Source organism: Pongo pygmaeus, chromosome 2, assembly GCF_028885625.2.
Source record: "Pongo pygmaeus isolate AG05252 chromosome 2, NHGRI_mPonPyg2-v2.0_pri, whole genome shotgun sequence".
In the NCBI taxonomy this organism is placed as follows: Eukaryota; Metazoa; Chordata; class Mammalia; order Primates; family Hominidae; genus Pongo; species Pongo pygmaeus.
Window position 1 is genome coordinate 15557007 of NC_085930.1, and position 26072 is coordinate 15583078.

At 35.5% G+C, this 26072-nt stretch overlaps 1 pseudogene; it reads left to right on the forward strand.

The window, feature by feature from the left end:
- Window positions 1-16904: 16904 nt before the first annotated feature.
- LOC129032373 (high mobility group protein B1-like) lies at window positions 16905-17393 on the forward strand (annotated as a pseudogene).
- The last annotated feature ends 8679 nt before the right edge of the window (window positions 17394-26072 follow it).

Genomic DNA, 26072 nt, shown 5'->3' on the forward strand with positions numbered 1-26072 from the left:
AATAACACCAAATGGTAACTTGAATCAATAGTAAAAATAAAAAGAATGAGACATGGTTAAATAAAGTTGATATAAAAATTTCCATAAATATATACTTGGTCTACAAAAACCAAAACCTCCTGAGTTCATAAGTTAAGAGACCAGAGGGAAACCAAAATTTTAAAAAATGAAAAAAAAATTGATGATAATTTTTTGTGTCTCATTTTCCAGTGCATGAAGGGACTCACTGGCTTGACTATCTCCAGATTCAATTCCACCTCTTCTACCAACCACAGTGACTACAGAGATTGGCCCATGTTTTCTATAGGGAATGCAGATTGAAGCACAGCCACTGAAACCAGTCAAGAGACAACTAACCCTTGAGAAAAAATTGTTCCTCTAGGGCTATTCTGAGGAACTGAGATGCCTAGAAAATACCAAGACAGCCTTGACCCATATGAGTGTTTTCTCAAAAGTGAGATTTATTCTGGCACACTGTTTTTTCACCTCCAGCCCCACTGGGTGTTTCTGTGAACAGAGGGCAGGGGCAACTAACTCTGTCTGGAGGAGAATTGGAAAGCCTCCCAGAAAAAAATAACACACAACTCAAGTGTTGAAGGGTGCACAGGAGCCAAGCAGGATAGAAATACATTTTCCAGGCACAGGGTGCATAATAAAATATAACAGACGTGAGCAAACATGTGGCAAGAGGCAGGGTATGATACTGGCAGACTAGTTTGTCTTTGTACGATTCGCAAATGTAAAATGTTAACCTTAAATTAACCATGGAGTGATTTTTAGAAACGAACATGATCAAATTTAAGTTATAAAAGACTATATAAGCAGCACTACGGGCATAAAGGAGACAACGGCAGAGGAATCATTCAAGAGGTTTTGTCAGTGACCCCGGAGACTTGATACCATGCTCCCAAAACTCCATATTGTGGGCAAGAATCAGCTTGCAAGTGTCTGTAATAACTAGGAATCACTGTGGGCCAAATAACTTGAGAAATGCAAATAAATCTTAATTTTATTAAATTTATATATTTACTATACATTATCTATTACTCTTTGCTGGATGTTTAGCATTGCAAGAAAATTAAATATTATTTTATTTTAAAGTTACTTACTAATTATTAACAGAGTTCAATAGTTTTGTAATTAAACTAAACCTATTAATGAAGTATGAGTGACTAAGTAGAGAAACACAATGTAAGAAGAAAAAAAATTACCTTGAAAGATATTTTTTGGTTGTTTTTGCTTTGCTTCCTCAACTTTTGAAAGGCATTTTTTGTAATCTACATAAGAAGTAGTTTCAGGCTTGACTGAAAAGTTTTACATATTTGAGTCATCTATGTGATTCATCTTCCAGCTTAGCTACTGAGAATTAAATAAATGATTCTTAGTAATTGATGGAGTGATTTTACCCAAAATTAATACAGATATAGTAATACAGTATTCTAACAATTTTTCTCTTATTTCCAACACACAAAGCAAAAAGGATGGCTTCTAATATAGAAATATTCAAATATTTGCTTAAACATGTTTGTAGAGCTAAGCAGAAATTTCTTTCAAATCATGGTGGAGATACAATTCTTATTTGTAACACTGTAAGATCAGCTGTTGTACTTCAAGATTATTTTTTATTTAAAAGATGTCTGCTTGATGCTTATTCACAGCCTTTTTGTTTGTTTCTTTTAAACTAAAAAGCCAGAAGTAATATTAAACTATAACGTTTAGCTATTGTAACAAACACATTTCATAAACCGTATTCTTTAATTTTGAGAAAACAACGTACAAATTGTAAAATGTATCACAACTGAAGAAAGTCCAAGACACTTTAATTTTTAAAATGTTCATTGAAATCTCTTGCAATTTAAGTTGTTATGAATTGACTATTGTGTCAATAAATTAATATTTACATACTGACATTAAGATACCACTAAAATGTTAATACTTGTCTAAATTTTAGAGTCCTAGGAGGAATGACTCAGACTCAGACTCTGTTAAATTCTTTGTTGAAGCTTGCTATGAAAATACATTGTTAGAACTTATACAGTAGATTGTAAAATAGAATAAGTTATAAAATTTGGGTATGAACAGACAGCAAAAAGCTGTACAAATCACACTTAGAAAGCCAGGTTCAATTCGCCCATTGCATAAAAAAAGGAACAATAATTCAAGCTATGCAGACTTTCATGAACACACAAAAAAAGTAAGAATTTTTTCAAGTGTAAGCAAAACGTGGATTTTGAAAACTGGATTCAAGAATATATTGTAAACAATGGCTTAAATGTTAACATATTTAGTTAGCAGTTTTTGAAATTATAGAAACATGAAAGGAAATCTGTTTTATTTACAAGAGTGAACTGTGCAAGTTTTAAGTAATATTTGGTTAAATAGACTAATTGTGTGTGTTGACTCTAGCTGATTTGTACCTGACATTCCATTTTCACTTCCTTTTTTGTATCTTTTTTGGAGGGAGAAAAAATTTCATTAATTAAAAATAATAATTTAAAGTCTTTAAATCACCCACAAATAATATGCGCTATTTCATATATAAACATTTGAAAATCATGTGAAATATAAATGTTTATATACATATATATGCTTTTGGACAATATACAATAAAGTATATATATAAAAATTCCACTTTTCTAAATATAATTCATTTTCATGGGCTCACATATTTGGATTTTTGTAACGTAAATTTTTACCTGATGCCATTCCCAAGTTCAAGGTAGTCGAAAGGCCTTATGCAAAAGAATATGTCCTAACCATACTTCATTCACAATGTGCTTATATTACCAAGGAAGAAAATATTCAGAAGGGTCTGATAAATTTAAAATCCATGGAAACAAAGAAAACAGCATTTTAAAATTATTTTAATTGACACATAATAATTGTGTATAACAATTTATGAGGTACAGATAATTTGATACATATATACAATGTTAAAATTAGTGTAATTAGCATATCCATCACCTCAAATATTTATCTTTTTTTATGTTGCAATCATTCAAAATTCTCTCTTCTAGCTACTTGAAAAAATATGATGAATTATTTTTAACTATAGTGATCCTAAAGCGCTATGGAAAAACATAAATTATATTATACATTATTCCTTCTGTCTGAATGTATTTTGTATCTATCTAGCAACCTCTCGCTGACCGCCCCTTACCCTCCCCTTCTCAGCTTCTAGTAAACCACTAATCTACTCTCTACATGTATGAGATAAATGTTTTTAGCTTCCACATATGAATGACAATATGTGGTATTTCTTTTCCTATGCCTGGCTTGTTTCATTTAACAAAATGTCCCGCTCATTTGTGTTGCCATGAGTGACAGGATTTAATTCTTTTCTATGGCTGAAAAGTATTTCATTGTGATGTTGAGCATTTTTTCATATACCTGATTGCTAAGTATATATCTTGTTTTGAGAAATGTCTATTCAGATAAATTACAGATTTTTAATTGGATTGGCTGTTATTTGGCTATTAAGTTTTTTGTGTATTCTGGATATTAATCTGTTGTCACATTAATCATTTGCAAATATTTTCTCCCATTCTGCAGGTTGTTGCTTTACTGTGTTGATGCTTTTCTTTGCTGTGCAGAACTTTTTAGTTTGATATAATCTTATTTGTCTAGTTTTAGTTTTGTTTCACATGATTTTGAGGGCTTATCCATAAATCTTTGCTCAGAGAAATGTCCCAAACCATTTCTCCTACTTTTTTTTTCTGGTAGTTTTATAGTTACGGGTCTCACATTTAAGTTTTTCATCCACTTTGAGTGGATTTTTGTGCAGTGAGAGTAAAAGTCTGGTTCCTTCTTCTGCATATGGGTATCTAGTTTTCCAGCACCATTTTTATGGACTTTTATTTTACTATTATTTTAAATGTGTTATTTTATGTATTTTTTGTAAATAATAAGTGCATATACTTATAAGCTACATGAGATATTTTGATACAGGTATACAATGTGTAAAAATCACATCAAGGTAAATCAGGTATCCATCACCTCAAGCATTTATCATTTCTTTGTGCTACAAATATTCCAATTCTACTCTCTTTTAGTTATTTTAAAATGTAGTATAAATTATTGTTGACTGTAGTCACCCTCTGTGCTATCAAATACTATATTTTATTCATTCTTTCTAATTATATTTTTCGATCCATTAATTGTTTCCTCTTACCTACTACTCACCAGTACTCATCTCAGCCTGTGGAAATCATCATTCTACTCTCCATTTTCATGAGCTCAATTCTTTTAATTTTTAGCTACTGCAAATGAATGAGAACATGTGAAGTTTGTCTTTCTGTGCCTGGCTTTTTTCATGTAATATAATGTCCCTTATATTGTTGCAAATGAGCAAATATAATTCATTTTTGTGGATGAGGAGTACTCCTTTGTGTGTGTGTGTGTGTGTGTGTGTGTGTGTATACGTATGACATTTTTTCTTTATCCATTTATCTGTTGGACACTTTAGCTGTTTGCAAATCTTGGCTATTGTGAACACTGCTGCAATAAACTTGGGAGTGTGGATCTCTTCGATACACTGATTTCCTTTCTTTTGGGTAAATTCCTAGCAGTGGGATTGCTGGATCATATAACAGTTCTATCTTTACTTTTTAAAGGAACCTTCCTACTGTTCTCCATAGGGGCTGTACTAATTTACATTCCCACCAGCAGTGTATGAGAGTTCTCTGTTTTTCACATCTTTGCCAGCATTTGTTACTGCCTGTCTTTTGGATAAAAGCCATTTTAACTGGGGTAATGTAAAATCTCAATATAGTTTTAATTTGCATTTCTCTAATAATCAATGATGTTAAGCACATTTTCATATGCCTGATTGCCATTTGTATGTGTTCTTTTGAGGAATGTCTATTTATATATTTTGTCTATTCTTTAATCATATTATTACATTTTTTCCTATTGAGTTGTTTGAGTTCCTTTATATATTCTGGTTGCTGAACACTTGTCAGATGGAGAGTTTGCAAGTATTTTCTCCCATTCTGTGGGTTATCGCTTCACTTTTTTATTGTTTCCTTTGCTGTATGGAAGCTTTCTAACTTTATGTAATCCCATTTCTCTATTTTTGCTTTGGTTGTCTATGCTTTTGGGCTATTACACAAGAAATCTTTGCCAAGATCAATGTCCCAGAGAGTTTCTCCAGTATTTTTACTTAGTAGTTTCATAGTTTGAGGTCTTAGATTGAAGTCTTTAACTCATTTTTTTTTTTTTTTTTTTGAGACAGGGTCCATTGTGTTGCCCAGACTGCAGTGCAGTCGCACAATCACGGATCTCTACAGCCTCTACCTCCTTGGGCTCAAGCAGTCCTCCCACCCCAGCCTCACGAGAAGCTGGGACTGCAGGTGTGCACCACCATATATAGCTATTTTTTATATTTTTTGTAAAGAGGGAGTTTTGCCATGTTAACCAGGCTGGTCTTGAACTCCTGAGCTCAAGAAATCTACCCCCACTTGGCCTCCCAAAGTACAGGGATTATAAGTATAACCAACCACACCTGGCCTTAAATTCATTTTAATTTTTTTATGTGATGAGCAAGAGGGGTCTAGTTTCATTCTTCTGCATATGGACATGCAATTTTACCAGCACAAGTTATTGAATAGTGTCTTTCCTCAATATATTTTCTTGGCAATTTTGTCAAAAATCAATTGGATGTAAATATGTGGAATTATTTTGGGGTTCTCTACTCTGTTCTATTGGTGTCTGTTTCTATGCCACTACTGTGATGTTTTTGTTTCTATGACTATAGTATTTCATAAGTCAGGTAGCATGATGCCTTCAGCTTTGTTCTTTTTGCTTGGAATTTCTTTTTTAATAAGCATTTTTTAAATTTTAATTTTGCATTTAAACAAATTGTGGGTACATGGTAGGTGTATATATTTATGGGGAACATGGGATGTTTCCTTGGTTAACCAATGTCTTTCGTGGCTTTATATAGATCTCGAGATTTTTTATTTCTTTGAAGAATGACATTTGTAGTTTGATATGCATTGCATTTTGTCTGTAGATTGGTTTGAATAGTATGGACAATTTAACAACACTCATTCTTCAAACCATGAATACGGGATGTCTTTTCAATTTTGTGTGTTCCCTTCAATTTCTTTCATCAATGTTTTGTATTTTAATTGTAAAGATGTTTACCTTCTTGGTTAAATTTATTCCTAGGTATTTTATTTATTTTTATTTTTTTGTAGCTATTATAAATGAGATTTTCAGCTAGTTCATTACTGATGTATAATAATGTTACTAATTTATATATGTTGATTTTGTATTATGCAGCTTTACTGAATTTGTTGATCAGTTCTAAGGGGTTTCTGTTGTTGTCGTTGGAGTTGTTAGGTTTTTCTCTATATAAGAGTATGTCATCTGGAAACACAGGCATTTTGACTTCCTCTTTTTAAAATTTGAATGTCCTTTATTTCTTTCTCTTGCCTAATTACTCTGACTAGTACTTACAGTACTATGTTGAGTAAGAGTGATGAAAGTGAGCATCCTTTTCTCATTCCAGTTCTTAGGGAAAAAGCTTTAAACATTTCCCTGTTTAGTATAATATTAGCAGTGGGTTTGTCATATATGATCTTTATTGTGTTGAGATACATTCATTTTATACCTATATTGTTGCAAGTTTTTATTATGAAGGGACGTAGAATTTTATCAAATGCGTTTTCTACATCTTTTGAGATCATATGGTTTTTGTCTTTCATTCTGCTAATGTGGTGTTTCACCTTTATTGATTTGTACGTTTAACCATTCATTCGTCATTGTTTGTATCTTGATGTATCAAAGTAATTAGAAAGTTTACAACTAAGATCCTACTATCCATTGCAATTAGAGTACTGGACGTGAATTATTTGGATGGTCAAATTCAGAAAGGGCTCATCTGCTTGCTGCTGTTGCTGCTAGCATCAAAATTCAAAGAGACGTTCTTGTGGAGGCCAGGCTCAAGATTCCAGGACAATCACCAGCTTTTGGCTGCCAGTGGCAGTGGCAGTGGGAGCAGGTAGAAGCAGCATATGGATCCCAGTTGTATTAGTTTCTTATTGCTGCTTTGACAACTTGCCCTATAATTAGTGTCTTAAAAACAACATGGGCCAGGTGCAGTGGCTCACATCTGTAATCCCAGCACTTTTGGAGGCCGAGGCAGGTGGATCACGAGGTCAGGAGTTCGAGACCAGCCTGGCCAAGATGGTGAGACATCGTCTCTATTAAAAATACAAAAATTAGTTATGCATGGTGGTGGACGCCTGTAATTCTAGCTATTCAGGAGGCTGAGGCAGGAGAATCGCTTGAACCCGGGATGCAGAGGTTGCAGTGAGCCAAGATTGCGGCACTGCACTCTAGCCTGGATGACAGAGCATGACTCCATCTCAAAAAAAAAATCATAAATTTATTATCTCATAGTTTTGTAGGTAAGAAATCCAAAATGGATCAGCAGTACTGCATTCATGCTGGAGGCTCTAGGGGAGAATCTATTTCCTTGCCTTTTCTACTTCCTAAGGAGGCTGTCCACATTCCTTTTAGTTTTACATTGCATTGTCACCATGCAATGCAATGTAGAATTAAAATCTCCTATCACTACAATACCTTTTCTAATTCTGACCTTCCTTCTTTTCTTTTATAAGGACTCTTGTGGTAATATTGGATCAATTCTGATAACCCAGGATAATCTACATTAACTTAATCAAATTAGCAAAGTCCCTTTTAACATATAAAATAACTTATTAACAAGTTCCAGGTATTAGAATGTCGACAACTTGGATAGGCTGTCATTTAGTCTACAACACCAGCTATGCTTGAGTGTCCTTGAAATGGATAGTTCAGTGGTAGACTCTTGACTTTTGTGTCTATGGCATTCTCAGTAATTTTGAAAGCACTTAATTTTCTACATTAAATCTTTGTCTGGTTGAAAGTCCTACAGTTTTTAACTTTCTAAATAAATCCAAATTAATATATTTTATTTTCCCAATTGATTTTGCAAGTATTCGTTTGATGGTTTATGTATTTTAATTATATGATCAGTGAAAGATAGGCACTTTCAGATCAAAAGATCTTGTCAAGTGTCATGGCATGAGATAAAATTCCTGACTTTACAACTGAAAATATTTGGGTAATCCTAGTTTTTCCAATCCCTGAACCTCAGTTTCTCTATGTATAAAGTGAGGCTACTAGCATCTACGGAAGGGTTGTTATAAAAATTAAATAAGATAATTTGGTTTCCATACTGAATATATTACAAAACACATTAAAGAAACCAAATAAATTAGAGCTATTAATTTGAATTTCCATTTGCTTCTCTTTTTATTTTGGTGAAAAAACAAATCAGGTTAAACATTGTTTATTTTTTTCTTTTGATTAGAGTAAAATGAGAATACCAACAATTTTATTATAATTCTGCATTGTTATTTCATAGACAATCAATCTGTATTATGGCAACATCTTTTTTGTTTTGTTTTGTAAGGAAATATTTCAAACTTATAAAACTATACATAATATATCAGGGAGCTTCTATGAACTCATTATCTAGCTTCAAAAAGTATCAACTCACAATCAATATTACCTGATATCCTCCTTCGATATTATTTTGAAACGAATCCCAAACTATAATTTTTCAGTATTTCTTGTTTATCTCTAAAATATAAGGGCTCTATTTTTATGATGTGTTCACAATATCATTATCAGATCTAAATAATTTTTTTAATTATACTTCAAGTTTTAGGGTACATGTGCACAACGTGCAGGTTTGTTAAATATGTATACATGTGCCATGTTGGTGTGCTGCACCCATTAACTGGTCATTTGCATTAGGTATATCTCCTAATGCTATCCCTCCCCCCTCCCCCCACCCCAAAACAGGCACCAGTGTGTGATGTTCCCCTTCCTGTGCCCATGTGTTCTCATTGTTCAGTTCCCACCTATGAGTGAGAACATGCGGTGTTTGGTTTTTGTCCTTGTGATAGTTTGCTGAGAATGATGGTTTCCAGCTTCATCCATGTCCCTACAAAGGACATGAACTCATCATTTTTTATGGCTGCATAATATTCCATGGTGTATATGTGTCACATTTTCTTAATCCAGTCTATCATTGTTGGACATTTGGCTTGGTTCCAAGTCTTTGCTATTGTGAATAGTGCCACAATAAACATACATGTGCATGTGTCTTTATAGCAGCATGATTTATAATCCTTTGGGTATATATCCAGTAATGGGATGGCTGGGTCAAATGGTATTTCTAGTTCTAGATCCCTGAGGAATCGCCACACTGACTTCCACAATGGTTGAACTAGTTTACAGTCCCACCAACAGTGTAAAAGTGTTCCTATTTCTCCACAGCCTCTCCAGCACCTGTTGTTCCCTGACAAACTTGAATATTATTGACTATCAGGTTTAGTATTCAAATTTCTGATTGCAGTTGACCCTCCATATCCATGGGTCCCACATCTGTGGATTCAACCAACCATGAATTGAAAATACTTTTTTAAATGATGGTTGCCTCTTTACTAAACATATACAAACTTGTTTTATATTATTACTACCTAAGCAATGAATTTACAATTTAAATAGTATTTACATTGTATTAGATATTATAAGTAATCTGGAAATGACTTAAATTATGAAGGAGAATATGTATAGTTTATATTAAAATACTACGTAACATTACATAAAGGACTTGAGCATCTGTGCATTTTGATACCCACATTGGGTCCTAGAACCAATCTCTCATGTATACTGAGGCATGACTATATTTAATAAATTTCGTGATGTTTTAAAGATTATTTGTATTTGTTTTCTTTTGTCTCTTTTTCCAGTTTTATTGAGAAAAATAATTGACAAAAATTATTTACATTCAAGATTTATACAATTATTTGATATAGGTATATAATATATAATGATTACTACATTAACACATTTATGACCATTAATTGTGTGCGTGTGTGTGTGTGTGTGTGTGTGTATGGTGTGGTAAGGACACTTAACATTCATTACTCTCTTAGGAAAATTCAACTAAACAATACAGTATTATTAACTAGAGTCATCATGTTGTACATAAGATCCCCCAAAATTTACTCATTTTATAACTGAATGTGTGTATTCTTTTACTGACATCTCCCTAATTCCACCACCTCCATCCCTTGCCCCTGGCAACCTTGCTTCTAAAACTTACTGTTTCTATGAGTCTGACATTTTTAGAGTCCATGTATAAGGAAGGCTATACAATATTTGTCTTTCCACATCTGGCTTATTTCACTTAGCCTGATATCCTCCAGGTTCAACCATCTTGTAACAAATGGTAGGGTTTCCTTCTTTTTATGGTTGAATAATATTCCATTGTACACACACACACATATACAAACATACCACTTTTTTTCAATCCATTTATATGTCAATAGACAGACTGCATATTTTGGATATTTTGAAAAAACTGTGGCACACGTGCGGGTGTAGCTATCTCTTTGAGATACTGATGTCGTTTATTTTGGATGTATACTCAGAAGTGAAATTAAGGAATTATGTGGTGGTGATAATTTTAATTTCTTGAGGAACCTTTCTACTGTTTTCTATAATGGGTGTACCAGTTTACATTACCACTAATGGTGTGCAAGGATCTCTTGTTCTCCACACCCTTGCCAACACTTGTTACCTTTTGTCTTTTTATTTATAGCTATTCTGATCAATTTGAGGTGATATCTCATTATGCTTTTGATTTACATTTCCCTGATGAATAGTGATATTGAACATCTTTACATATACTTCTTGGCTATTTGTGAGTCTTCTTTTGAAAAATGTCCATTCAAGTTTTGTGCCCATTTTTTTTAATTATGTGGTTTTTTTCTTCTTTTTTATCTTTTTTTGCTATTGTATTGTACAATCTTCTTATAGATTCTGGATATTAATCCCTTATCAGATTTTTTTTGCAAATAGTTTCTCACATTTTTAAAATTGCCTTTTCATTTTGTTGACCATTTATTTTGCTGTGCAGAAGCTTTTAGTTTAATGTAGTCCCACTTGTTTATTTTTGCTTTTGTTGCCTGTACTTATGGTGTCATACCAAAAGATTCATTGTCAAAGTCAGTTTCAGGGAATACTTTCCCTATGTTTTCTTCTAGGAGTTTTCTGTTTCAGGTCTTACAATTAAGACTTAATCCATGTCAAGTTAATTTTTGGGCAATATAATTCTGTTAATGTTTTCTAATATAATTTTATTCTTTTCCATGTGGATATCCAGTTTTCCCAACACTACCCTTTCTCCATAATGCATTTCTGGCATTCTTGTCAATGATTTGTTGACTGAATATGCATGGGTTTATTTCTGGGCTCTCTATTTTTTTCTTACTGGTCTGTGTGTCTACTTTAATGCCAGTACCACACTGTTTTGACTACTAAAGCTTTGTGACATAGTTTGAAATTAGAAATATGGTGCCTCCAGGTTTGTTGTTGCTCAAAATTGCATTAGCTACTCATGACTTCATTAAAATTTGAAGACTTTGAAGACTTCTTTCTATTTCTGTGAAAAATGCCATTGGAATTTTTATAGATATTAAATTGAATTAGTAGATAACTTTTAGATAGTATGGATATTTTAACAATGTTAACTATTGCAATCTATGAACATGGAATTTTTTATTTATTTGCTTTTTCCTCAATTTCTTTTATCAATGTCTTCTAGTTGTAAGTCTACAGATCTTTTATCTGCTTGGTTAAATTTATTCCTAAGTATTTATTCTTTTTGATGTATTGTGAATGGATTGTTTTCTTAATTTATTTTTTGGATAATTCATTGTTAGTATATAAAAACAATGAATTTTTGTATTTTTATTTTGTATCCTGCAACTCTACTAAATTTCTTTATTATTTCTAACAGATTTTCGATGGATTCTTCAGGGTTTTCTATATTTACAATCATGTCTGCAAACAGAGAAAGTTTAATTTCATCCTCTATGATTTATATTTAGTTTATTTCTTTTTTCTTAACTAATTGCTCTGGATAGTGCTTCCAGAACTATGTTTAATAGAAGTGGTAAGATGGGCAATCTTGTCTTGTTGCTGATCTTAGAAGAAAAGCTCTCAGTTTTTCATTGTTTTTCTGCATAATGTTAGCTGTGAGCTTGTCATTTTAGTCCTTTGTTATGTTGAGGTATATTTCTAATATACCTAATTTGTTGAGTTTTTACCTTGAAAAGATGTTGAATTTTGTTGTAAACTATTTGTTTAAATTAAGATTCATATAAAGTCACATTTGTGACTGCTTGATGCATCTTATAAATATTTATATTATAGCTTGTTGTTCCATCTCTCTCTTTCTATTAATTGCAGTATATTTATTGAAGAATACAAATGTGTAATTCAATGTCCAGTTTATTATGTACTAAAGCTGTGTAGTTTTCTGCTATGAAGTTTATTATTGTTAAGATTTTTGGTGGAGGTCAGCTTATACATCTAACAATAAAGGGAGCAGAATGTAACCATTCAGTATATATTTTTCAAAACTTATACACATGTACTCTTTTATTTGACCAGATACACCAAATATACTTTATGTTCAATGTGAACAATATTTAACAAAATACCAAAAATAATTTTAATAATATTTTCAAATAAATGTAAGATTCTTTCTTCAACGACATGTATTCAGAGAGGTTCCTTAAATAGATTGAAAACTGTTTTTATTTTGTCAACTGTCTTCAGTAAATTACATTAACAAAATGTTTGACTTAAGCGTATTCAGTGGCCCGAAGTACCGTGGTCTAAGCTAACTTGTTAAATCTGGTATATTCAGGTATGATCCGCTAGTAAAACTACTTTTATGATCGCTTTGGGAAATGTCATTACTGAACTCAGCAGTGGTCACGTAGACAAAGTCTTATTCTCGTGGTAGGATTTGTTATAGATCCAATTATATTTGTTCAAGGATGTGCCAGAGGCTATTTTATAAATTTCCAAATTGTGATTTGCTCAGAAAGGAAGGAGACCATGTTAGGTGTTACACATATAAACTGGAATAGCCATATTTTTTGCATCTTTCAGTAAAAGGTTGTATTTACTCATTTCCTTACTCTTAAAAAACATTGACTGCATACTTATGTTAGTTTTTACAGGTAAATAAATATCCACCTCTTAACAATAGCTGCTTTTTAAATTGAGACATTATATTATAAACTTAATCAATAAAAAGTAGAGAAAACCTGAACCCATCATATAGAATGAATTTTAAATAGTCCTATGCAGTTATTATAAATCTGTGTATATTACATTTACATTAATTTTAATTACATTAATTGTAATTACTGTCTCTTTACATTATTTTTTCTAGCATCATTTCTTATGCCATTCCAGAGACAAGGATGAACTGCCATTCCTGTGAACCAAAAATTAAAGTCTTTACCTTCTTTAAACTAAAATAGGCTGTGAATTGTATAATATATGTGATATAGATATGTAGAATGCTGAGATAAATGGTCTATGGTCTATATGTTTTCTCAATCAGCTATTTTGGCTCTCCTGACCATGCTTTCTCAGCCTAGAGTGGCTGGAACGTTGCTTTGTCCTAATTCTGATCAGTACTTCTTTCATCCTTCTGGTTCTACCCAGTTTGCTTTCATAACTTCTGCTACCCATGCCAGAACACAGCAGATTCGTAGTGTTCTTGGATGAATGTAAATGCAGTGATTACAAACGGTGTGTTATATGCATGTTATGTACCAAGCATGGTATGTACCAAGCATGGGTCTATCAGACATTCATCCTACACAAGTCTCAGCCTAGACCCCTTTCTGCAGGATGCCTCCTCCCCTGGGGGAAAAAAAATAGGTAGACTTTCTTTGAGCTGCTATGACAATCTCTATGTAACTCCATCTAAGCCTACATCACAGTGCCTAGAGACTGTAAGCATGTTTTACTGTTGCATTCTCAATGACAAGGCCTGTGTATTTTCTCACTAAATAGCTTGTGATTTGCACAGTATATGGATTAGAGCAGATGTGAACAAATGTTTGTACAATGATTTCACAAATAAAGTAAAACAGCACAGCCACTAATCTTAAATTGCTTATATTCTATGATTGACAGAAAAAAATCAGTAACAACAGTAAGCAATGATGGAAATATGCATGGGTGGGAGCACAAAGAAGGAGCACCTAACTCTGTCTGAGGTACACAGAAAAAACTTCACAGAGGAGATGAAGCATGAATTGAGTCTTGAAGGGTGAGTCAGCATTATTCAGGCTGAGAAAATAGGAAACAGTTTCCAGGTAGAAGGAGCAATACTTGCAAAGATACAGAAGTCAAGAGACCATAGATAATGGGCAAATATGAGACTTTGAAGTATGTCTTTTTGTGCCACATTAAACATTTTGAAGGCAATCCTATAATCAAGAAGGAATCATACTGTTATTTTTAGTTACAGAATGCTAGCATCAAAATTTATGTTAATTAATGTAAATTAAATGTATGTAGCCAGCAAGGTAAGAGGCCTGAGGTTGGAGGATGAGATGAGGATTGGGTGATCTCAGTCTAACCAGGTGCCATAGGACAAGTGGGAAATAATCATGGTCTTGTAATAAGACAGTGTCATAGGGAATTAATAATAACACTTCCATCAAAATGGAAGAATTGATATTAACCTATAATTAGATGTATAATAACTACAAGCCTGCAGAGCTAGTTATACCCGATATTCATGGAGCCTGAGTTAATAATATAAAGGGAGGACTGTATACCTCATGTCCAAATATTTAAAAGTTTTAAATCAAGGTAAAAAAATGATTAAATGCAGTATATCTAGCCTTTTACCTTGAAAATATACCTTCATAATGACCTGGAAGACAGATTGAAGAGAGAAATTCTCGTAGTTTTTTCAGTTTCATGCTGAAACCTCACAACTGAAAGAGATTCTTTTATACCTTTGATTCCCTTCTACAAGGTGAAAGCCCTCAAGCATTCACATGTGAACATCCTAGTTTATCCAACACCCCCTCTCCAGATAAAAGGACATCTTCTGAGCATCCTTTGGGCCTTAGAGGTCTACCCTCTGGAGGATTATCCTGGGAAAGAGGCACAAGTCCTGAAAGCTGATCAATGAACAGGGCCCGTTGAGTGGAGGCTTAAGGATTCCCGATACTCAGAACATAGTTTATAAGACGGCCGTCATCTCCATGGGACCACATATCTTGGCCCTGAAGATCACTTGTCCTGACCCTGATAACCACTTGTATTGTGGAAAAGTTTTTGGATTAGTCTAGATGCTGTGTTTTAACATAGATAACTTATCTGTTGTATTACACAGATTTCAGATACTACATTTTTTTTTTTCTGGTTAGTTGTTCATAGTCCTGTTCTCCATCCTGTTGAACTCTGCAGGTGAGACTCTCAAAGTGTTTTCTTTGAATATGAGTGTTTTCTGCTAATACTTTCTACAAAATTTCTTAAACAAAAAGACTACATCTCCTGAGAATATTTGCCACTGCTGCAATAAAAAGAGTGAGAAACCAGCCTGTTTTATACAGGTATATATGGTCTTACAGTCTGCTTTTGTCCTTTTGGTTCATTATTGAGATTCACAATCAAATGTGCCTGCTGCATAAACTGAGATTAAAAGCTCTCTGCTTGCTTTTTCATAGTTTTCCTGCATAACTATCATCTAACCATTTACATGTATGTTACATTAGTTCAATAATTTTTGTTCTATATTTGTCTCTGTCATTAATTATCTGGATGACCTTGGACAAAAGTTACTAAAACATTCTTTATCTGCTATATTCTCTTATTATCTGTCTTATCTATTTAAGGGGTTATGAATGGAAGAAAAGTGAGTCAAATATGTGCAAATACAGTGAGAATTATACACATTATGCAAAAAAATACCTTTTAAAAGGATAATTATTCTCTATTATGATGATTATTTATTTGCTGGTTTTCAGTAAGTTATTTTTGGTGGAGATTCATATATATTATGGGCTAAAAACAAATAATATTCTATTCTTCCTAACAGGAATTGCTATAATAATTTAATATATTATTTCAAAAAAGATTATTGACGTTGTTAATGTAAATATGGGCTTATTAATTTGTGCTTTTACTAAAATTAAACTAATATAAAATTATTTGTTTCACATTAATTTATGTGTTTAAGCAGATAAAAATACTTTATTTTCATGACATAATTTTAAAAATTATCTTCAATTAATAAAATATTCTAAAACAGAAGCATTTAAGGCTTGTAAAGACTGTAAAATCAAAATTGATATTCCATACTTTATATTGGTTTTAATAACATATTCTAGGGAAACTTATATAATACCAGATTAACTATTCCATCAATATTGAGTCAAATGTTCTAACAGCTAAGTATGGACAATTAGATGAGACTTTAATTGTCTTAGTTGATGTAAAAATATAAAACACCTTAGGTAAATGACACTCATGGTGTCATAAATATTACGTTGTCTCTCCTTCCTTTCATAAAGAGAGGAGTTTCTGATATTATTGGTGATTCAGTATTCAGTTTGAAAGTAAAGTGAGAAATCATGAAACAGATTTAGGTCAACTTGTTTGATAGAAATTGGGGCAAGGGTGAAGCAATAGATCCAAAATATGATTCTCAAATATTTCTGGAATCAAGATCACTGTATCAAAATAAAAAGGGCAAAACCCAAAAAACTTTGTAATGATACGACTCATGATAGAATTTTTACTTTCCATTGATTCAGCCATTGCAGTACGTTGAGCTCCATAGAGACAGCACTGGGGCAAGTGAGAGCTGGATGCGCACTCCACGGCTCTGTGCCTCACAGAGGGAGAATAACTAAACACGGGCAAAAGAGATCCTGAGAAGCCGAGAGACAAAATGTCATCATATGTATTCTCTGTGCAAACTTGGGAGGAGCAAAAGGGGAAGCACCCACATGTTTCAATCAACTTCAGAGAGGTGGAAGACCATGTTTTCTAACAAGAAAGAAAACTTGAAGACATGGCAAAGGCAGACAAGGCCCATTATGAAGGAGAATCCCAGTGGAGAGACAAAAAAGAAGTTCAAGGATCCCATCACACCCAAGAGGCCTTCTTCAGCCTTTTTCTGGTTCTGTTCCGAGAATCACCCAAGAATCATAGGAGAATATCCTGGCCTATCCATTGGTGATGTTGTGACGAACCTGGGAGAGAAGAGGAATAACACTATTGCAGATGACAAACAGCCCTATGAAAAGAAGGCTGCAAAGCTGAAGGAAAGATACAAAAGGATATCCCTGCATACTGAGCTAAAGGAAAACCTGATGCAGCAAAAAGGGAGTCGTCAAGGCTGAAAAACCCAAGAAAAAGAAGGAAGAAAGGAAAATGAGGAAGATGAAGAGGATGAGGAGAAGAAAGATGAAGAAGAAGATGATGATGATGGATAAGTTGGTTCTAGCACAGTTTTTTTTTTTTCTTGTACACAACTCATTCCCTTTAAAGAAGAAAATTGAAATGTAAGGCTGTGTAAGTTTTGTTTTTAAACTGTAAAACGTCTTTTTTTGTATGGTTAGCACACTACCAAACGTGTCTTTAGATAGCCCTGTCCTGGTGGTATTTTCAATAGCCACTAACCTTGCCTAGTGTAGTATGGGGGTTGTAAATTGGCGTGGAAATTCAAAGCAGGTTCTTGTTAATGTGCAGCACAAATTAGTTACATATGGACATGGTGGTTTTTTCATCTTGAATCTGTTGTCTTTGATGTGGCATATATGGAATAATTGTTCTGTTAACTAAACACCACTCTGTGATTGCAAAAAAAAAAAAAAAAAAAAAAAAACACGCAGCTGTTTTGTTGATGTTCTAAATGCTTCTAAGTAAATACAATTTTTTTAGTATTGTTGTGCTTTTCATAAGTCTGAAATTTTTTTTCCTGAGGGGAAGCTAGTCTTTTGCTTTTGCCCATTTAGGAGCACATGAATTATTACTGTGTTTATCCTTTCATATAGTTAGCTGATAAAAAGCTTTTGTGTACATACTCTGCATATCATGATGAGGGGTAAATAGTTAAATTGGGGCAGTTTATATCCATAACTAAATGGGTAGATCAAATATTTATCAGTTGATAACAAATTTCACATGGCCCACTTATATTTACAAACTGAAGAGTAACCAATCTACTCACAGCACGGGAATATTAGAATCAAACATTTAAAATCTGTCCTTAAAGGACTAATAGAAAAGTATGTTCTAATCTTTATATGTAATAGCAGTTATATTTCGCAATTCCAGTGTTAAAGAAGACCCGAGATTGTATCACCAAAAGTGTGAGCTTAAAATACAAGACTGCCATATTAAATATTTTGTTGACATTAGTCTCAGTGAAGACTATGAAAATACTGGCTGTAGTTGTCTTTTCCCATTTATCTAAATGTGGACTGCTCAGGAAGCTGGGACTCTCCATTATAAGTATTTTTAATTAATTGGGGCAGCTTTAAAATGAAGATACTGCATTTGAAATAGAATATATTTTCTCATATTACGGTTTGCCCCTTTATAAATCAAATGGGAGAAAAGAAGACAAACTTTGCATCTCAGTATTAATTACTCAATATATTTGAATAATTTTTTTTACAAAACCCAAACTTATTCATTAGTCATGTTTATCTACTTTGCAGTTTAGAAAATAATTTGGCAATTTTGTGTTTTTTGAGATTATTGCCCATGTTTTAAAATAGCGTTCTTGTAATTTTATATGCTTTTGTGAGGAAATGCTGTTTTGTTATATTATTTTGACTGAATTCTTTCCATTTGCATTTGTTTATGTAATTTCAGGAGGATTAGTGAACATCTGAGTCCTGGATGATACTAATAAACTAGTAATTGCAGAGGTTTAAAAGAAATATATCCACTGATTTTTTAAAATTCTGAGATAAAAAGCTGTTCTTCTGGAGTCTGAATTTAACACATTGACTAAAATGTACTATATATAATTGAAAGAAAGTATAAATTAATTTTTTAAAGTTTTAAAATAATCTCATTTCGTGTTTTGTTCACAAATGCCCGTCGTAGAGTAAAAAAAAGGTGTGAAAACTTGTTTTTATTATTTTTTTAGAATAAATGCTCTCATTCTTTAATGATTTATTTCAAACAGGTTTCTGTCCTACCTCCCTTGAGTGAAATCACATTGTAGTGAAAAGTTTAAACAAAATCGTAGTGACATTGAAGGATATCTGGCCTATACATTGTTACCTGCTGTCTCCCCTTCATAATCAGTGGTGAGGAAATGTCATCCCACCTTGCTTTGGGCATTAGCCTCTGTCCTGTAAGCATCCACTGAGAAAGAGCCTGTGGCTACTGTAATTGAGCGTCTGTTCTCTTGGAAGTAGCAACACACCATGATTACCTACAGGGAGCTGAGCCATTAACCCCTTCTGACTTTACTTATTTAGCAAGCTCACATATAGTGCTTACTAGGTACTGTTCTAAGTACATTATAGTTACAATCCATTCAGTTTAATAACAGTCCTAAAAAAGACACCCTTAATAACCTCATATAGATGATGCAATGGAAGCCCGGTGAGGTTGACAAGCTTGCTCAAAGTCACACAGTTAATACCAAGGATGCTGTGTCTTCACTCAAGCAGTCACTCTCTCGAGTCACTCGGGTAACACTCTGCCTTGGTGACTACATGCTCCTATTCGCACCCCTCAGGTGCTGCTAAAACCAGAGACTCCAGTGTGTTCTTTCCCTGACTATAGCTTAGATCTGCCCAGCCCTCAAAAGGGTGCCTTTGTTGCAGGGACACCTCTACTCAGCCCTCAGCTGAACTCTAGCAGGACCACTCATTCAATTCTTAGCTACTTAATGGTGACGCAAGAATCTGTGGGTCTGTTTCATGCCATGTGCAATGCATTTGGATGCAGACCCTTGTCTCTCATGTTACTCCTGCCTAAGCACGTCCTATCATCACTTCTGTCCTAATGCAGCTGCTTTGTTATGCTTCATGGACTCCAAAGAGGAAATGGGACAAACTTTCTGTAATTTAGGTTTCACTTTCAATCTATATGAAATGCTACAGGTATGGGGGTTGGAATGTTGGCTGGTGCTAAGACCCTTTATATGAATTCAGGCAGAGTTGTCACCTGGTATTATCCCTGCAAACCTGTCATTTGGGCTTACCTTTCAGGACGTACAAGGACCTCACACTCCTTTCTGTGGGGAAGAAATAGTCCTTGTATTCAAGTTCTTTAAATAATTACTTACGGCAAACTTTGTTCTTGAAGATTTTGAAATTTAAAAAGACCATTTTTCTCTCCAAATGACACATTTTGGAAAAATTATTATTATCCAGTTGACTCAAAAACCTTAATTACAATTCAAAGATGAGAAACTCGCTGCTTATAGTTCTAGCCCTCTCTAGGCTTACAATGGTATTTGTCTAATGGGTGGAGAAAAGGTAAGATTGTGAGATAAACGTGTTGGTTTTATATCTCAAATATGTCTATAAACCTATACTATGTTAGGAATCTAAATACACTTATAAGTATATTTGTGTATTATTGGTCACCAAATCTACTTGTAGTTGAAAAGGTTTGGTACAAAGTAAATGGAATCTTATTAATTCAGCCTGTGGTCAATATTTAATGAGCACAGATATTGAATGACTCCTTCTAATAAGCCATGGCCACCTTATTTGCTTGGAGTATGGTTTACAGGTGGGGATAACTGGTAATTCACGGGCATGGGTGGTACAAGGCAGTTTCACATTGCGAGGAATTCGGCCTTCTGTGACAAACAAAAGAAGAAAGGAAAGCAAATGATTGCATCCTTAAAGAAAAGATAGAAGGATAATGGATTAAAGTTTATTTTTTCTACAGTTAAGAAGACACATTTTCAGATTAAGTGTTCTAAAACTGGCCTATACAAATCATGAGAAAACAAATCTATTTGACTAAGAAAGAATATAAAAATAATAGATTCTACATTGTCAGGACAACCCTGGTAAGCGACAGCAGAGACAATAGCAGCAACAATTTGATGGCAATTCTCCAAGATCTTGTTTTCCTGTTTAGAGCGCCCCAAAGGCCCCAAAGGCCCCAAAGGGTATGAATGCTTTATTAACATTTAGACCTCACGAGGTGGCTTCTTTCTATGGATAAAAACAAAGGCACTCAGGGATTCCAGCTCCACTCACATCCGTAGCTTCTGCTTTTGTCTAAATTTGATATTTTTGACAATACACCGTTCAGCAAAACGCCTCAACAGCTTGTGTAATTACTAGCATGAATGCTGCAAACCTTTTGTACTGTACTTAAGAGTTGCCAACCTTCACTGTCAGGAAAATCATGGAAAATTAAATTAGGACAATAGATGGAATAATGGATGTTAGGGAGTGAAATCCCTAAGTGCTTTGGTCATGCTGCTAATGAAGAAAGACTTCTCCCCCACCTTTCTCTCAGTTGTGAATGTCAGATCTCAGCCATAAAAGTGTACCTTATGTGGCATTTTCTTTTTATATAAGCTGTTCACAATTTCTTGAGTGGCTCCTTTAAAGCAGTCTCTTTTAATACAGTGTTTCAAAACCACTGTTGCATTAACAGAACTCTTTAAAAGAGGCCAACTTTCAAATTACAATAAAGAGAGAAAGAGAGAAAGAGAATGATGAAAAGGAAGCTATCAGCTGTGTCCTGTCTTTATGTCTTTAAAGCATTTTTATATGACCCTCTATTAAAAACTGCACAAAGTGACCCAAACACAACTATGGTCCTACAAGAACTTATTGTATGAAGCAACATATTGTTGATTCAGTCAAGAATAAAAACAGAGCTTTCCAAATAAACACTGAAGGAAATAATTCATGTAATACTAAATATAATAATCAAGATTTTCTATATCTCTTCTAGAGCCTGCTTTATTTTCTAATTTTATACAAATTTTATGAATTTCAAATTAATTGTAAAACAGTGTAAACAGAAGGGGAAATTTTATAATTTGCAAATTAAGTATGAATCATCAATGAAAGACAAATGCATTCAATTGGTTGCTGATATTAATTTTTTTAAAAAACTAGAATACTATTAGAGAGTTCAAAGAAAAGAATGTGCAGAAATGGTTGAGGAAAGGAATAATATTCCTGCTTGAGGAAAACAGAGAACCATCCAACCCATCACCAGCATAAACAGAGTTAACATGGTATCCTACTGAGTGCCCTTGCAATCATTTTCAGAAGGTTTGGAAGTACATGCCCAGCTAGCGCTCAGCTATGTGCGTCACTTGGTGGGCGGCACAGTGACAGGGGAGAGCACTGAAGGTGGCAGCATATTTGATCATATTGCCCCGTCAAATGCATGCATAGTCTAGAAAAATAGTTCTCAAGTATTGCAGAATTGAAGCCTTCTCTTACTATGAAATATTTTGTAACACCTCATTTATTGCACACAGAATTTCAAAATATAACATACAAACTAATAAAAAGAAGAAAAAAGATTATGTGATTTATAACAAAATAGTTTTATTTTAAACCCTCAAGCATATTCACATTAAAATAACCTAATGAATGATGACTACTCACATATCTACACAAGCACATGCACACACAGATACATACACAGAAATAATCACAATAAAATCCAGTTACAAATTCATAGTGTGTCAGGAATGTTGTGCTGAGAACTGAAGTACCTTGATTATTATTGACATCAATTATGCAATTTCTTTAAATTAACCCTAATCCTCGGTCATTTAAAAAAAAGCTTGTGCTCTTCTTTCAATACATATTATAATATTTTACCACGACAATTTTAGTACATATTAAATCCATACAAATATTTTATGTTTGAATACAAAACATTTTTTGTTGTTATAGGATTTAAACGGGCTTTTCTCCTAATTGATTAGCTGGGGGGGGGGGATGTTTTACATTGTATGAAATACAGAGAAATTCTTCACTATGAAAGTTTATCCCAGACATTCCAGAATGTCTTACATTCCTGGCTCTGCCCATTAAAAGCTTTTAGCACCTGACATCTCTCCCCACCAGTACTGTGACAAGCAAAAACAATCCCCATGAGAGGTGACAGAGTGCTGGCAGTCCTCACCGCCCTGGCTCGCTCTGGGCGCCTCCTCTGCCTGGGCTCCCACTTTGGCGGCACTTGAGGAGCCCTTCAGCCCGCGGCTGCGCTGTGGGAGCCCCTTCCTGGGCTGGCCAAGGCCGGAGCCAGCTCCCTCAGCTTGCGGGGAGGTGTGGAGGGAGAGGCGCGAGCGGGAACCGGGGCTGCGCCCCGCTCTTCCGGGCCAGCTGGAGCTCCGGGTGGGCGTGGGCTTGGCGGGCCCCACAGTGGGAGCAGCCGGCCGGCCCTGCCGGCCCCGGGCAATGAGGGGCTTAGCACCCAGGCCAGCGGCTGCGGAGGGTGTACTGGGTCCCCCAGCAGTGCCGGCCCACCGGTGCTGCGCTCGATTTCTCGCCGGGCCTCAGCTGCCTTCCCGCGGGGCAGGGCTCGGGACCTGCAGCCCGCCATGCCTGAGCCTCCCACCCCCTCCGTGGGCTCCTGTGCGGCCCAAGCCTCCCCGATGAGCGCCGCCCCTGCTCCACCGCGCCCAGTCCCATCGACCACCCAAGGGCTGAGGAGTGCGGGCGCACGGACCCGGGACTGGCAGGCAGCTCCACCTGCAGCCCCGGTGTGGGATCCACTGGGTGAAGCCAGCTGGGCTCCTGAGTCTGGTGGGGACGTGGAGAGTCTTTATATCTAGCTCAGGGATTGTAAATACACCGATCAGCAGCTTGTGTCCACCTCAGGGTTTGTGAATGCACCAATGGACACTCTGTATCTAGCTGCTCTGGTGGGGCCTTGGAGAACCTTTGTGTCACACTCTGTATCTAGCTAATCTGGTGGGGACGTGGAGATCCTTTGTGTCTAGCTCAGGGATTGTAAACGCACCAATCAGCGCCCTGTCAAAACAGCCCACTCGGCTCTACCAATCAGCAGGAGGTGGGTGGGGCCAGATAAGAGAATAAAAGCAGGCTGCCCCAGCCAGCAGTGGCAACCCGCTCTGGTCCCCATCAACAGTGGGGTAGCTTTGTTCGTTCGCTCTTTGCGATAAATCTTGCTACTGCGCACTCTTTGGGTCAACACTGCTTTTATGAGCTGTAACACTCACCGCGAAGGTCCGCAGCTTCACTCCTGAGCCAGCGAAACCACGAACCCACCGGAAGGAAGAAACTCCGAACACATCCGAACATCAGAAGGAACAAACTCCAGACGCTCCACCTTAAGAGCTGTAACACTCACCGCGAGGATCCACGGCTTCGTTCTTGAAGTCAGTGAGACCAAGAACCCACCAATTCCAGACACACCCACAAATCTCCATGATTTTTGTAGGAAATGCCTTCTTTTTTCTCAAGAATCAATGCTCTAGAAAAATCTACAAAATACTTCTCTGGAGTTACATTCTGTAGTTTAAACAATATGAAATCTACAGTGAGTGGAGATTCTGAGCTGCTGAGCAGTTTCTCCAGGTAGCAGGTGGTTGCAGTGGACTACACCTGTAGCTCCAGTGAGTCTCTGATTACCCTCCATAAATTGTTAAGTATTGTAGTGGGTATCCAATGCATACCCTGACTGGGATGATCAAATTAAGCAGGAAGATATGCCTGCTGTTAACAGTGCCAAAACTGGAACCCTAGCTCTTTTTTGTTGCTATGCTGACCTCCTTTGTGGCACATCTAATGTGCTCTTTGACCTTGTTCTTTAGCTCAAGTGTATGCTACTGTTCTAAAACACATGAACGTTCCCCCCACCCCAGTAAGGGAGAGTGATTCCATTTGCTCAGTGTCTTTGTTTTGCTTTTCCCTTGGTCCTCTCTTTGATTGCTGGGCATCAGTGAATCAAAACTATCTAAACTCAGAAACATGCCAGCTGTGGTCCACCAGATTCAGCTCTCTTCTCTTCCCACTTTCTATTTGATACAGCAACACATGAATGAGAAGCATAGCTGGACAATAGGCCCCAGGCTATTATTAGTAAAGCAGCAAATTCAAAATGAAAATAGTTACAGTTGTTTCCCCGAGGCTGGACACCTAACACATGTAACCATTTTTCCTGACAACACCACAAATTTCTCTGGAAATTTCAGGGTCAGGATAAGGACACAAGTAGAAGTGTAACCACATTTATTCCATCTGAAGCAAAGGATGTTTTCCACAGAATGACTGAATAAGAGGAGTTGTATGTGGTCTCAACACCCACCAGGGACCAGTGAAGTCAAAGAGGGCAGCAGGAGAAATTTCACTTTCTATACCTCCTGTACTCCACATACATAGACTTGCATCTTTTTCCAACACTTAGGAAAAGTTTCCTTAGGAAGATGCAGTTCATCCTTCTTTTCTACTACCATATCCCATATCAAAATACAGGATGTTCTTTCAGAGAAGCTCCGTATTCCCCTAAAATATGGTGTGGATTTCATTTCCTTATTAGCTTTTTCAAGACGGACTTGCTCTCCCAATCTACTTCTCTTCATTCACAAAAGTGTTAGTTGGTGTCCCCATCCTGGTTGTTTTTCTGCATTTTTTTTTATTTTCAGATAGCTTCAGCTTTTTCCTGTTTTGATAAAATGATTTCCGTCAGTAGGGACGTGAATGAATTTTAAACTGGTCTGACACAAGGGCTGATGCAATCTTGAATTCCACCCCATTACTAACTCAAGTTCTTTCAAATTTAACATCATCCCTGTGCTGCTCAAGATCCAACATATTCTTTTTTTGCTACATTTTTATTTATTCTGCAAAGAATTCAAACTTCTCTTCCTGTGGCTCTGGTCTGAGCAACCCATAATCATACGTATTACTAATATTTAACAAAGACTATTGTTAGTCTTACCTCCTGTCCAGGGCAATTTGGATGAAGAAGCTGCTGTCAGATTTAAGACTGTTTCCTACCACCTCTGCTCTCTTGCTCAGTTGTCCACCGTCTATTTCTACAGTCATTTACCTATTTGCCAAATTGTTGAGCACACAATATTGGCATACCCACCATTTCTCATTGACCATGAACTCATCTGTATAACTTGCCATGTTTCACTTCCAGATCTCTGGTTAAAATCATGGTTTGACCATGTTAAAAAA